Here is a 14,969-nt window from a genome sequence, read left to right as displayed (position 1 = left end):
GGCCTTGTTTCTATGCTGTGCTTTAAGCCACACTGCCCAAATCTTCTTAAATAATTTTTGAAAAGAAAGAAAGAAAAAGAGCATAGCACATATGAGCAAACCACATTGCCTGGCTGAGGCTGTCTTCCTCGCCAACAATGAGAGCAATGGACCTGTGCTTCTTCATTTGCAGTCTATTCCCAAATCTTTCTCTGGTATTACCCAACCAGTTCTGTATAGACAACAATGGAGCAATTAAGTTTTCTGTTTTGCCTGTAAAGCCTCATGCATGCAAGCTATAATTAGGTTTGGGTTTGTTTTTTTTAAATTGCTGTCTATTTCCTTGCTGCGTCATGCAAAGCACAGTGCTGACCTTCTGACCCAAACGGCTCAGATCAGAAACTTGAGGGGGGGGGGAAATAAGGGAAGATTGCAGAGGTGTGAAGCTGTGGAGTTCTAGTGATCTGTTGTCTTTTGAAAGAGATGTGTTGGGTATGTTCTGTGGGAATGCAATATTTTCCAAGAAGAGACAATTGGCTTAAGTAAGACAGAGCTGGCTGTTGTACACAGAGCAGATGGCAAAATCTCTTCGGGCTCCAATATTTTTTTCAGCCCAATGCTCTAGATAGGTTTTTGTTGCTGTGGCAGTGACTTCCATATGGTTCCATAGGTCCTATTCATTTCTGTAGAGCTTCCATAGGAGAACCCTCTGGCTGATTTTCCCCGAACAGCGTACTGTATATCAGAGGGTAGGCTGGTGGCTCCCATGTCAGTGGAGCAGTGGAATGTGCTCTGGGTTTCAGTCGGAATTTGCAAGGAGCTGACCAAGGTGCTGAACCTAATTTGCGAATAGGTTTTAGCAGCTGGACAGCTGCTTGAAAGTTTGGACTAAAATACACAGTGTATTCCACTGCCCCACTGACATGGGAGCCACCAGCCACCAGTGCATCCAGGTGTCGGAAGGCAGAGCTGGGGTCCCAATCCCGGGGAGCTGGATCCCGGAGAGTTGGGAGAAGAGTATTCGGATGGATGGCAGAGGGAAGGGGGAGGAACTTCCCCCCTTTGGAGCGAAGACAAAACAGAGGAACTGCCAGTGATAAGGTCGCTTAGCAACGGGGAGCCTGAGCCCTCCCTGGACATTCTCACGCCTCCCCCTCTTTCAGGCTCAGAGCAAGAGGGGGAAGAGGGAGGGCTGCTCACAGCCGAAAAGCGGGGAGGCAGTTTACCATCACCCCCTCCCCTATCCCCCATCCTGGAATCGGAAACTTCAGAAGAGGAGGGGGTGATGCTTCCCCCCTCACCGCGCACATGCAGACAGCTGAAAAGACAGGAGAGAAGGGGGGGAAGGCGGGCAGTACCTGAGGGGCAGTTAAGGAGGAGCGAAAGATTGCGCGCCCGTTTGGCCCCTTCTTAAAGAACAGGCGGGAAGAAGTCCCTTGCTCTGTCAACTTTCTCCCAGTGCCGCAGGACCTGTATCCCTGTATTGATTCATGAGAAAACGCAGTCTTTGTTTGGACATTACCCTAATAAAACACGAATTAACTACAGCCGTTGGTCTGGTTCCTGAGTCACATCCTGGCCCTGACACCAGGGGGCCCACATGGTGCCCTCCAGATGCTGTTGGATTGCAGTTCCCATCAGCGCCAGCCAGCATGGGCAATGATCAAGATTTTAAATGTATTTTTATCCGTATTTAACAAAATGTTAAATACTGCTTACTCAACGGAAGCTCTCTGAGTGGTTTACAAAGGGCAATCTAAAATATTTATTTAAAAATACAGATAAAAGCAAGCATTAAAAACAAGTTAACATCACAGCTTAAAATATAAATATTTCTTTGTGTGTTTCATTTTAATTTTCATTCAGTTGTATTTCTCTCTCTTTACCTTATTTCTTAAATGTTATTGAATCGTATGTTTTTGATCAAATAAATAAAAAGAAATATTAAAATATAGAAATAAATGTAGCAATTATAGGCTTGTTGCAACAAAAAAGTTTTTAGTAGGTGCAAAACAGTACAGTGAAGGTGCCTCCTAATATCAATGAGTTCCATAGTATAGGTGCTGAAGGATCAATTCCTTGCATCTGTGGAACGAATGTTGCATGGCACTTGTAAAAGTGCAAGTTCTGCTGATTGACGTTGAGAGGGCACAGAGGCAGTAAGCCGATCCTTCAGGTAAACTGGCCCTATGCTGTTGAGGCCTTTATGTAGTAACAGCAACATCTTGGATTTGGCCCAGTAACAAATCAGCCGCCAGTGCAAGGTATCTGAGCTGGAATGTAATCTGCTGACAGGGTCTCACTCCTGTTAGCAGTTGTGATGGGAGATGAGAGGCCAGCAACATCTGGAGGGCACCACATTGGCTACCACAACTGTATATCTTTAGCCTTCAACAAGTGGATTGTAAACTACGGCTGGATCATGCTTGACCTTGATATAAGTGGGCCGAAGCTTATGTCCATACACAGCTACAAAGTAGAGTTGTCCCAAAAGGGACTCTGTGCCTTTAACAGCTGCCCAGCACATTTAAATCCCAAATACGGACGTTGTTCCTGGCATGGGGATGATTTCTGCCCATCAGGCAACAGCTGGAAGCACTAAAGCCCTGACAGAAGAAAAGGTGGCTGCCCTACTTACATTCTTAGATGGGAATATTCCATACTGGCTATTGTGAGCCTTAGGTCAGGGGTGGGGAACCTGTGGCTCTCCAGAAGCTGCCAGACTACAATGCCCGTTATCATCCCTGAACATTGGCCATGCTGGCTGAGGCTGATGGGAGTCCAACAACATCTGGAGGACCACACATTCCCAATCCCTGCCATGGCACACACACACACGTTCCCTACATTCCACCCTACTCTCCCACCATTCTCTTATACTGTAGGCTTGCATGGGCAGGAGGCAGAGTGGAGCTATGTAGATGAAAGGGGCAGGGTTATGAATATCGGAGACATTGAGAATCATGCCTGCTTCTATCAACTTCTCTAGGACAAATAAAAAGACAACAAAATCTGGGACATAGTTGCAAGGGATAGGCCTGCCCCTCACTCCATGTTGTGGGATCACCAAGGGCATGAGACGCTTCAGCATCCCCTCATTTGTGTATCCCTAAATGCGCTCCTTTACACACTGCATTTTTAAAGGGCCCTTACACATATGCTAATGAGAGCCAGTGTGGTATAGTGGTTAGAGTGCTGGACTCAGACCTGGGAGACCAGGGTTTGACTCCCCACTCAGACATGAAGCTCACTGGGTGTTCTTGGGCCAGTCACTGCTTCTCAGCCTAACTTACTTCACAGGGTTGTTGTGGGGATTAAATTATGAGGGGAAGAACCATGTTTGCCACCTTGAGCTCTTTGGAGAAAAAGTGGGATATCAATGCAATAATAAATAAATAAAAATGAATAAATAATACAGTACACTTGAAAAAAAAGCTGTTGGGCTGTATCTTTTGACAGTAATGGGGCTAATGGATGTTGGAGTCCAACAGTATCTGGAAGGCACCATGTCGTCTACACCCTGATGTAAAGCAAGTACTCCTTTTCCTTTGTCAGCCATTGAAAAGGTATGAAGCTGAAGCTACCTCTAGGATAGGGGGAGCCAAATATGGTGCCCTACAGTTGTTGCTGGACTACAGATGTTGCCATGCTGCTTGGGGTTGAAGGGAGCAGAGCTTGGAAAAGTTACTTTTTTGAACTACAACTCCCATCAGCTCAATCCAGTGGCCATGCTGGCTGGGGCTGATGGGAGTTGTAGTTCAAAAAAGTCACTTTTCCAAGCTCTGGAAGGGAGTTGGAGTCTGTCAATATCTGGAGGGCCACAGGTTCCTTATCCCTGCTTTCTACAAATAGATGGTGCCAGGATGAACCAAGGGCAGCAAAAAGAGTGTCTTATGGCATCTCAGGAAGCTGCCTTACCCTGAGCCAGACCCATGGATCCATCTAGCTCAGTATTCTCTACATTGGCCGGCAGCAGCTCTCCAGGCGTTCGGACAGAAGATGGGGACCAAACCTAGGACCTCCTCCATAGCAGACAGATGCTCTGCCATTGAGCTATGGCCCTTCCCTGGCACAAGCTTTCATGCATGAAGTCCACTTCATCAGATGCCTGAGATGTTATACTGAGTTACACAGTGTTACGGGGAGGGTTAGGGGAAAAAATGATAGCAGTTTATAAAATTATGAATGAAATGGAGAGAGAAAGATTTCTCCCTCCAAAGTAATACTAGAAGTCAGGGCCACTTGATGAATGTTTTTGGCAGTACATTCAAGACAGTGGTGGTGGCAGCGAGGAGACTTCACACAATGCCAAATTAACTCTTGGACTTTATTGCCACAAGTTGTGGTGGTAGCCGCTAGGCCCCAGATGGCTTTCTAAGGGGATTAAGGAAATTCATGGAGGATAGAGTCTATCAACAGCAGCCACTAGCCAAGGAATGGAACTTCTCTGGCCAGGGGCAGTCTCCCTCTGAATAACAACTATTGGAAGCGGAGCAAGCAAAGTGGGAGGGCTGTTCCTCTCATGCCCTGCGTGTGGGTTTCCTGGAAGCATCTGATTGGCGATTGTTGGAAACAGGATGCTGGATTAGATGGATCTTGTGCTTGATTCAGCAGGGCTTTGTACATCCTGCCTGATATTGAACTTTGGACTTGAACAGAAAGCCTTATGGTAACAGGGCAATCTAACACCAGCCCATGCTTTTTTGCGCTCAGCATTTGTTTTCCATGTTTCCAATTTGCAGGTCTGCGTGGGTTCAGCAGGGGAGCCTCTGCTGTTTCCCTCCCTCCCCCTTCCAGTTGTGTTCACAGTTTCCTTTTGTATTAGCAGTTCTTGTACAGGAGCTAGCACAATTAATTTCCCTGTCACAAATCAACGCGAGCAACAGATGTAGTCGGTGGTCCTGTTTGTTTTCCCTCTCCTGTTATTTTTGAAGCTGATGGCATTCAAGCTAACACAGTGTTGATTGTTCTCCCTTCCCCCTCAACCCCTCAGATTTGTTTAACTGTATGATTTTTAGTGACAGCTGTCAATCATGGCTTTGTGGCTGTCCCCACTCCCTGCTATTATTGCTGTTCTCTTCTTCTTCTCTCACACCATCTCTCCCACTCTGCTCTTTTTTTCTTTGCATTTAAAATTCAAGACTATGTTTCAGTATCTTTGGCAATTAAAATGTCTGAGGTTCTGCAAGCTGCCTTGGCATTGTCCATCTGAGATTCTTTTACAACTCTTGCTTCTCTCTCACACACACACACTGCTCCCCAATTCTCCTTTCTGGACTTTGATGTCACATACCCTCCCAGTGTTCTGGACAGTGAAATATTTGTAGGATATTCTCCAAAATATCTGGCACCCAAAGGTGTTTTGATTTCAACATTTGGTGGCCGACACTTGAAAAGTATTGGATCATATTATTTTTAATTTATTCAAACATTTGATGCCCTGCTCCTTAAGACAAATGTTTCTAGCTTCTGGTACAAAAATCTAACACAATAAAGTAAATCCACAACAATTTGAACAAACAGCAACAGCCTAACCACAGTTTGAAAAAGTTGTGTTTTTTCATATAGAAAGACTAGGAAAGTAAAGATTTTCCTCTAGCAATGAATACAGACTCAGCACCAGACAAATGTCTGTGGGGGAGACAGTTCCAGAGCTGGAGTGCCACCACAGAAAAGGCCCCTCACATCCACACCACACATTTCAAGCATATCACTTCCTCCCAAATAATCCTGGGAAGTGTAGTTAGTTTAGGGTGCTGGAAAACATAGCTCTGTGAGGGGTAAACTTCAGTTCTGAGGATCCTTTGGGGGAAGCCATGTGCTTTAAATGTATGGTGTGTATCTCTGATGACCACTGTTCTCATTCTTCACTGCGGTGAGACCTGGAGAAGAGCCTTTAAGTCTTAATGCATGGGCAAATTCACATGGGAGATGATGGCCTCTAAGATACCTGGACCATAAACCATTTGCTTAGTGTTTGCAGATATGCAATGGTATTTGACAGTACTGAGAGGAGATACAAAGTAGGATGTCCCAGTTATTTCAAGCATTCTCCATGGCGCAGAGTGGTAAGCTGCGGTAATGCAGCCAAAGCTCTGCTCACGGCCGGAGTTCGATTCCAACGAAAGGAGGAAGTCGAATGAATCTCCGGTAAAAGGGGTCGAGGTCCACTCAGCCTTCCATCCATCTGTGGTCGGTAAAATGACATATGCTGGGGAGTAAAGAAAGGCCGGGGACGGAACTGGCAATCCCACCCCATAAATAAAATGTCGCAAGACGTCACCCTAAGAGTCGGAAACGACTCGCACTACAAGTGCGGGGACACCTTTACCTTTTACATTTAGGATCAGTGGTGGAGTAGAGGGGCAACACAGGAGATGCATCTCTCACTTATTTCAGAGCAGGAGTGATGATTCTACTGGAATCCCAGGATAATCGACATATTCTCCTTGCTTGTGAAGTTACAAGTTGAGCAGTAAGCATCACTAAACTCCCAGGAAACTATGGATAGAACTGAAGTCAGTGGTGATTGGTGGACTGCAGAAGGCAGGGAGCCCAAACAATAGGTGGAGCCTGAGTCAATGACAGGCAGAGCCAACTCATTCTACTTTTGCCCCTATCTTCCTCCCTGCTGAGTTCTACAAGAGGTGACATTGAGACTAAAGAGGAGAATGCAGATGGCCAGGGCTACCCCCTGCACTGGTTATGAGTAGGAAGCCATGCAGGTGGGGGCAACTGAGATTAGTGGGGCACTGCTCTATGTGCCTTAATGATCCAGCCTCCACTGACTGAAGTCATGTTGATCCTAGTAAATGGGTATGATGAGATGTCCTACTGTTCTTTGATGTGTAGGTATAAAATCAACACAACTGCCTGCATTTCAGGACTTTCCTTGAGATTGTTAGGTCCTGTGTGTTCAAGTCTCTCTCCCTTTTCTGAGTTGACAGTACATTTTCAACATCTGAAGGTTATCTCCTTTATGCCATTTACAAAGCTCCTAAGCTGAAATGTATTTCCGTGTCTGAGGCAGAGGATGCTCTTTGCATAGCTCTGGAATGACTTTTCCTTGAAGAATCTTTACAAATACCTGACTGCATCCATCTTTGCAATGGGGTCAGGGTGTGTGTGAGGAGTGCAATAGCTATTTCAAAAATGAGTGCAACCCCAAGTCTTTTTTTTGGGATGGATGGAATGACACCTAACCTGGAAAAACACAAGAAGATAAGAAGAGTCCTGATGGATCAGATCAAAGATCCATCTAGTCTTGCATCCTTTTCTCACAATAGTCACCCAGAGGCCCACGGGAAGCCTACAAGCAAGACCTGAGAGCAACAATGCTATCCCTACTTCTGATTCCCAAAAACTGGCATTCAGAGGGATATGGCCTTCAACAGTGGAGATAGACCACAGCCATCGTGGACAGTAACCATCGATAGCCAAGGTTCTTCAAGCAGTGGTTATGAAAATATTAGGATTAAATGAAATGGGCTGAACCAACTAAGGGGAAACATTTAGTTAACATGACAGAAGGGCATTGCACAGTAATATAGTACTATACTAAGTACTGTGTGAAATCCCTAGTTTAGTTCAGCGTCTAGCTAATTATGGAAAGGCAATGCCTCAGGTGCACTAAGGGGCCCTGAGAACTGAAGGTAGAATCTCTGCTTCTCTGTAAATGCATGTCCTATTTTAGCCCTCTCTCAAGAATGTTTAATGCAACCTGACACTGTCCTGCTTAAGAGCTTCCCATTTGATCGGCCAGTGAGGGAAATAGGATGCTGGACTAACAGCGCAATCCTGTACATGCCTATTTGGAAGTAAGTCCCACTAAGTTCAGCAGGGCTTACTTTCTCCCAAGTAAGTGGAGATAGGATTGTCACCTGGTCTGATCCAATAGGGCCATACTTCAAGAAAGCTGATGCATGCTAAATATTTCACTTTTTCTAAAAGGCATGCTCAGATTCCTCAAAGGCAAATAAGGGCTGATCTATCAGAGAAAATTTTTGGTAAATGGGAACTATCTCTGGCAAGTAAGTGGAACGTATGCAATACTCCCTTGCCCTCTAGGACCCGGTGTTTGATCCAGGATCTGACTCTTCAAGAAATGTAATTTCAGTTTTATGCCAGGTTGTTGTGACCAGGTGATGGTCCTCAGCGGGCTGTTTAGTTGCAGTTTCACACCTGTTGCTGGTTCTTTGTGTGAAAGTAATTTGGTGTTTAAAGCTCCTAGCTATTTCCAAACTGGGGCTATGAAATCCATTCTTTATCTCACCTGGATTTTTTTGCTTAACCCCAGTGGCTTAGCATTTCTTTTTCCTCTGCTGAGCTGTTATTTTAGCTCTCTCAGTAGAACATTTGGCGATTTCTTCCACTTGCTGTTAATAAATAACAATGGATAGAATAGCTGCTGTTTACATAGGGCTGATACAGTTGGCATTGTATATCTGCAAAAAGAGTAAAAGGGGAATGGAGAGAGAGAGGGATTGCTTTAATTGAGATGGCTATTCCCCCAGAGTGCTGTTATAATAACTAATAATATCCAGGCGAGAGAACCTGCTAATTTCAAGCTCTGTTAGGAAGTAGCACAAATAGCTTGAGGAGGTAATGTACCTGACAAATGGGAGGAAATGGTTTTTAGATTCTGGTCTTTCCCTCCCACCTGGGAATATCAGGAAAGCAAGAAAATGAAACATCAATATTTTATTTCAAGCTCCTGACATTTCTTGACAGAGTGTATTCGAGCCCAAGGCACAAGGCTTGTTAAAAACATTATTCTTCTTCTTGAGAGTTGGCATGATGCAGCGGATGGAGGGTTTAGAAGGTTGCCAACTGACCAAGGAAAGTGGCTTGGCTTATTCTTGCATCTTTAAGAGCAGCTTGATGTGCAGGAATCAGCTGACAAAGCTTTTCATAGCATGGAGAGAAACATAGCCCTGGCTAATGGCTGTGCAAATGAGAGGCTAATGTTTCTCCCACAGTACTAGAACTCAGGGGACCAAAGAAGCTGAATGTTGCAAGAATTGGAAGACATAAAAAGACAGTACTTTTTCACACGGCACATAGTTAAACTATGGAATTTGCTCCCATAGGATGTAGCAATTGTAAGGAAAGGGGAAGGCTAGGAGAGCCGGCTTAAGCCCTTCCTTGCATAACGGCCTTGAAAGGTAGGCCAGTTACATCCCAAACTATCTGGTATTGCTTTAAGCCATTTCTATACCACTTTATATAACAATCTCTAAGTGGTGTACAGAAGATAAAAGCAGCAAATATAAAAATTATTTATTATAAACAAATATTATATATAAAATTATTATATATTACATTATATTAAATTGTATTATTATTATTATTGTAAAAAACTGCTGCCACCACTTCCCCCTTTTAGTACCTACAGCTCCCAGACAGGAAGGGATTCTGGGGATCTCAGGTAAACAGGAACCCCAGGATAGCATCCAGTTTACTTGTCCCTGTTGGGAGCAACATAAACTTGCTTTTCTCCGGCAAGATCCCACTCAGTTTACCAAGGGCACAGAGCCAGCATCTAGCTCCCTCTCTCTCCTAGAGATCAGAGCCACCTGCTTTTCTCTGTCAACCCTGGCCCTGTATCTCTGTACTATGAAGCAAGTGACTGACTGAGGCTCATAGGGAGTTTACAACAACCCTGTGACACTGGCAACCATGTGCGAAAGATCCAAACAGCCAAATTATATGAAGTTTATTTAAGAATAAAATATAAAATAAAATGGACAAAGCAGAATATCGAAAACGAAAGGAGCTCTTTAGCTCAAATCTATCTCCCCTTGCAACTTACAAAGGCAGTTTCTGGTCTCTTCATGGGTCACACAGTATAAACGGTTAGTGAGGAACAAAGGACCACCTTCACAGTTCCTTTTTAAGGGCCTCTTACCCATGTTGCCTTTGATTGGCAGCTGTCACTTCCCAACCAAGGACATCCCACCTCATTTGAGAGCTGGGAGATGGCTATCTAGTGGGTTACTGGGATTGCTCCTTGTTGCTGCCAGACAGAACCTATCCTGTGCTTGTGTATCTGGAGAACTTGGCAGGAAGGATGTGCTTGGCTCCCTCAGGTGAAATAGAAATGAGTGATGGCCACCAACTTGAAAAGAGGATTAGACAAAGTTGTGGGGGGAAATGTCTATGTTGCACTCATGTCCTACTTGTGGGCTTTCCATAGGCATCTGGTTGCCCCCCCCCGAGAACAGGATGCTGAACCAGATGGGCCTTTGGTTTGATCCAGCAAGGATCTCCAGTTCTTATCATACTGCTGTTAATAGCATGGGAGTAGGGAGCTAATGAAAAGTTGGCAACCTCAAGGGAAGCAGAATTCAAATTCTTGCTCAGTAGGTTTTGCCAGAGTCTAGCTTGCAGAAATCCCATCTCTTTCTTTCCCCCCTTCCCTCAATGAGGCAGCACCTACCACATCTCCCATCACTCAGTCTTCCTTCCCCATCACCCGCTCATACTCACAGAGAAGGAATGCAAGAGTCCTGAAAGTTCCAATACTCAAGGAAAGGAGGCCTGACAAATTCTTCTCTGGCAAGCCTATTTACTACTCATGTGACAAATGATAAAGCAAATAATCATATTAATAATTCAAGTGACACTTTTTGTGGCACGCAAATCTCTTTGCCTATCAAATTTCTTCCATTCAGGTAGCTGTTAAAGACACAGGAGTCAAGCCAGACAAAACAAGCAGCAGTGGCAACCTTAAGGTTCAGAGCTTAGTCTTGCCAGGTGTTTAAACCCCCCCCTCCCTTTATAGTTACTGCTGAGCCAGGAGGCGGGCTGCTTCCACTGACTTGGAATTGGCCCCGCCCTGCCCTGCCCTGCCCTGCCCCGCCCCGCCACCATTGTTGCCAGCTGTTGCTGCTCCTCTGCCTCACAATTGCTTGCACGGCAGAGGCAATGAGTAAGCAGGCAGGGCTAGCCGCCTCCTCCTCCTCACTACCACGTTTGCTTGCCAGAGCAAGAGGCACGTGAACACAAGCAGGTTGCAGTGGTGGCAAGGAGGAGTGTTCCCCGGGGGCTTTTATCAGTGGGCTCCCTTTTGGGGTGTGGACCCCCAGCAGGTGCATGACCATACCAACCCTTGCCTCAACACTGCCCTGCTGGTGCTTACTTCATGTCCCGCTGGTGTGGCTGAAAGCAAAAGAGGACAGGGCTTCTGCACCTTCAGCAGCTGTGTAGAAAAGGGACCAGCAGCTCTTAAAGGGGTAGGAGCCCTGTCCTGTTTGGCAGCTGGCCACCCTAGCTGCACAGCTAGTGGGGAAAGGGATAGAGTTGCCAGCCAGCCAGAGGGGAGGGGAAACCCTTCTGTTCCTTTAAAAGAAGCTTGATCTGGAAAAAGCAGCTGGGGATGCTTACCAAGCCATGGAGCTCCAACTTATCACCTGCTGGGATGGGGAAGCTGAGGCTTCCAGACGTCGTTGGACTCCAACTCCCCTCAGCCCCAGCTAGCATGGCCAATGGTCAGGCATAATGAAGTTAGGGTCCAGCATCATCTGCCCGGCAACAGATGCCAAAACCCTGCCTTAAAGGGAGGGTGGGCTGTGTGAGTGGGTGGACAACAAACAGGCAGGAGAAGCTTGCAGCTGCCAGAGCAGCAGCAGATTTAAACATAAAAGGAGAATCTCCAGGTTTAACATGGGCAGTTTTATTCCTAATGCTTTCCTCTGGATATTTGCAATTGTGTCTGTGTTGCTTTTACCATTTCTCTTGGAGAAACAGTCAAATTAATAGTCCTTTCAGAACACTGATTATTTTTACTCTCCCCCCTCCCCTCCTTCACTTAATTCCTGGAACAGCTCTGGAACGGAAGCAGCCACTTCCAGGCCACTCTTGCTGCAGCACAGTTGTGACATGATGAAGAAGCAAGCCGCCCACCCACATGTTACATAAACAAGTTACATAAAGCCCAGGTCCGGAATACAACCAAAGACAGAACTGTGAATCCACCAAAGGGAAAATAAATGGTGAGTCTGTTAACAGCTCATTCCTGAACGCTGGATCGCCAGAAAAGGACCAAACAAAAAACCTCGACAAAAATCAGCCCCCGCTGAGATCCAAGGTAAAAATGTACAGAGGATGAAGCACTTGACATTTGGGGGGATGGGACGGGAGGTTCTGATTCAATGAGTGAAATTTGCACAGTGTGGAAGTTTGCAGTCAAAATGTGTGGTGTGCGACATCATCCTATTTTCTCTGCCAGCTGAATAGAGTTGGCTCAGTTATTTCTATTTATTCTGGATTCTTGTATACAGCTTTGTGTCATAAATGACCCCAACGTGGTTTCTATATTGCAAATCGAGCCGTATCAATAAAATTAAGTTTTGGGGTTTTTAAAAATCAAGTAAAACAGTAACAGTCAATACAACAGTGCAAACTGAGAATAAGAGAGACATTGATCAACAATTGCATCCAATTGCTCATGCAAATAAGTGGGTCTTCACCATGTGACCATCCATGCCCCTAAACTCTAAATTTGTCACCTGCAGTCATTGTGATGTCAGATGATTGACAGATAGATGGGGCTCCATTCACCTGTCATAGTGGCCCACTAGGGATGGGGGAACCCAGGATCTGGCCCACCAGCCAGATCTAGTTGCCCACCTCTTAGAGTTCCATGCGTGGTGTGCCACAACAGAGAAGGCCCTGCTCCAGATCTCGATCCAATAAGCTATACCTCAGAGGTGGTATGGGGAGAGACAAATACCAAGGTCCTAAGTTAGTTTTCTCATGCCTCTTTTTTTCCACAGGGTTAAAATACAACTCATAACTGCCATTACTTTACCAGCCTCATGAGCAGCAGTTGGAAACTCACCTAGAGTTGCCATCTCTTCAGCTGATCACTATAGTTGTGCCTTTAATAGTGGCACACTCTGCAGGAATTATCAGGTATCCATGTGATATAGCGGCTCTACAGCAGGATAGCCAATGCGGTGCTTTCCAGATGTTGTTGAACTACAACTCCCATCAGCCCCAGCCAGCATAGTGAAGGATGATGGGAATTGGAATCCAAGAACATTAGGTTTCCTCATCCCTCCCAAAGAGAATTGGACTCGGATCAGACATGGCCCTGATGAAGCTCACTGGGTGGCTTTGAGCCAGTCACCAGGTGTCAGCTTAAGCTACCTCACAGGGCTGTTGTAAGGGAACAATGTATGTATGCCATCACGATGGAAGAAGAGTGGGATAAAATTTAATTTATTTTACTTTGGGTGATATCCACTGTCTTATTCAGAGTACGCCCTTTGAAATAGATGAGCCTAAGTTAGTCAGATTCATTAATTTCAATGAATCTACTCTAAGTAGGACTAGCATTGAATACCACCCATTATTTTTACGCTGCCCTATAGCCAAAGTTTTCTGGGCAGCTTACATCATAAAAAATAAGAATCACATTACAATAAAAACAACAAATAGAAAGACAACAATGAGATCAGAACAGTCCATTAAAATGGAGGGCAAGGGAATAAAACCCCCAACAGAGCTAGATCGATTCAAACAGACAGCTGGAGAGTGATGAAGTTGCCAGAGAGCTGGACTTGTAGGGGAGAGACTTGCATTTAAATCCCCCTTGGGCAAGTTACGCTTTCTTACCCTAGTTCCTCCGCACAAGGTTGTTGAGAGGATACAATAGGGCGGTGGCCCCCAAACTCCACCCCCCCAGACCACTTATAGGGGTTTTGTGGTAAACGGTGTTCAGAGGTGGTTTTACCATTGCCTTCCTCTGAGGCTGAGAGGCAGTGACTGGCCCAAGGTCACCCGTGAGCTTCATGGTTGTGTGGGGATTTGAACCCTGGTCTCTCAGGTCATATTTCCCCCTTTTCATCTTCCTTTAAAATACGTAAAGGAAGATGAAAAGGGGGAAATTTTAGTAGTAAATGGCTCCCATCAATTGAATAGATGAAAAATAAATATAATATGGATATTGGCGGATATTATAGCTTTTCCATATTGTAAAAGTAATTCAGAAATATATTGATTATTAATTATTGGTTATGACTATGGATATCTGTGTGTATGTGTATGTTTGTGTGTGTGCATATATACATATATATAAAGAGAGGGAGGGAAAGATTTGGTATTAATTTATTTTTTAATATGTGAATAGAGGGTTAAGCTTTGAATATGTGATGCATTGTATTCATAATAAACATTAAAAGAAAAAAAGAAAAATCACTTGGGACGAGAAATAAACTAACCCAGCCAACCTTAATTATGATGTTTGGCACTGAACTTTGCTCCTCCCACTTTTGCCTCTAGCTCCACCTACCAGTGGGCTGCAGGCCCCAGGAAGTTATCCATGCGGCCCTGTGGCTGAAAAAAGGTTTCCCACCTCTGTCTTAAGTGAATAGGCAGCTTTTGTGTTGGGCTGTGCTCCTGGACCCACCAAATTTACAAAACCCTGATCCTGGCCCCAGAAGGCTTCAACCCCGGTAATTTTGATAGCATGCATTGGCAACTCTACCACGGCTAAAGGGATAGGAGCAGACCCTGCTGGGTTTTTTAAAGGTAAATATTTTCAACAAATATTGATATTCATATTGCGAAAAGGAATGTATTAGTAAGGTTTCTACTGGGGCTGCCTGCCACTAGCCACCTGGGGCTGATTTATCATAGTACATGCTTCCCTGGGCTCCTATTGGGAGGAAGGGTGGGATATAATAATAATAATAATAATAATAATAATAATAATGTAGTCTCCCATGTATCCCAGAATTGGCACCTGTCATGACTCCTGCATCTGGCAGTGATTTAGACACAGCGTTGCAGGGATACCAGATGGGGACTGGGTCAGATTCAGGACTCAGAGCTGATTGCTGAACATAAGGAGACCAGTCCACCTGAGTCTGTTGGCCAGGAGTCCCCAGAGGAACCTTCCATGCCTAAAAGGTCAATACCCAGATGCTCACGGGGATCTTCCCCTGAGCCTGAAGAACCAGATGCCCACTAGAAGGGAGGCTATG

General features: G+C 45.1%; 1 protein-coding gene across 11 annotated transcripts in view; it reads left to right on the top strand.

Moving 5' to 3' along the window:
- The window catches only part of PDE1B (phosphodiesterase 1B), a 210,953-nt gene that overhangs the window by 34,820 nt on the left and 161,164 nt on the right, over positions 1-14,969 (top strand). For 3 of the 11 annotated variants that reach the window (XM_061614570.1, XM_061614565.1, XM_061614557.1), the window contains exons 1-2: positions 11,393-12,067; positions 14,266-14,514. The gene's annotated coding sequence lies outside the window, so the exon portion shown is untranslated. Of the gene's footprint in view, positions 1-11,382; positions 12,068-12,755; positions 12,895-14,265; positions 14,515-14,969 lie in introns of those variants that run through there. The other 8 variants (XM_061614558.1, XM_061614563.1, XM_061614562.1 and 5 more) reach the window with 7 other exon arrangements.

This window comes from Rhineura floridana, chromosome 3, assembly GCF_030035675.1.
Source record: "Rhineura floridana isolate rRhiFlo1 chromosome 3, rRhiFlo1.hap2, whole genome shotgun sequence".
Lineage (NCBI taxonomy): Eukaryota > Metazoa > Chordata > Lepidosauria > Squamata > Rhineuridae > Rhineura > Rhineura floridana.
The sequence above is the reverse complement of the archived record's forward strand: the minus strand, read 5'-3'. Positions and strand labels throughout refer to the sequence as shown.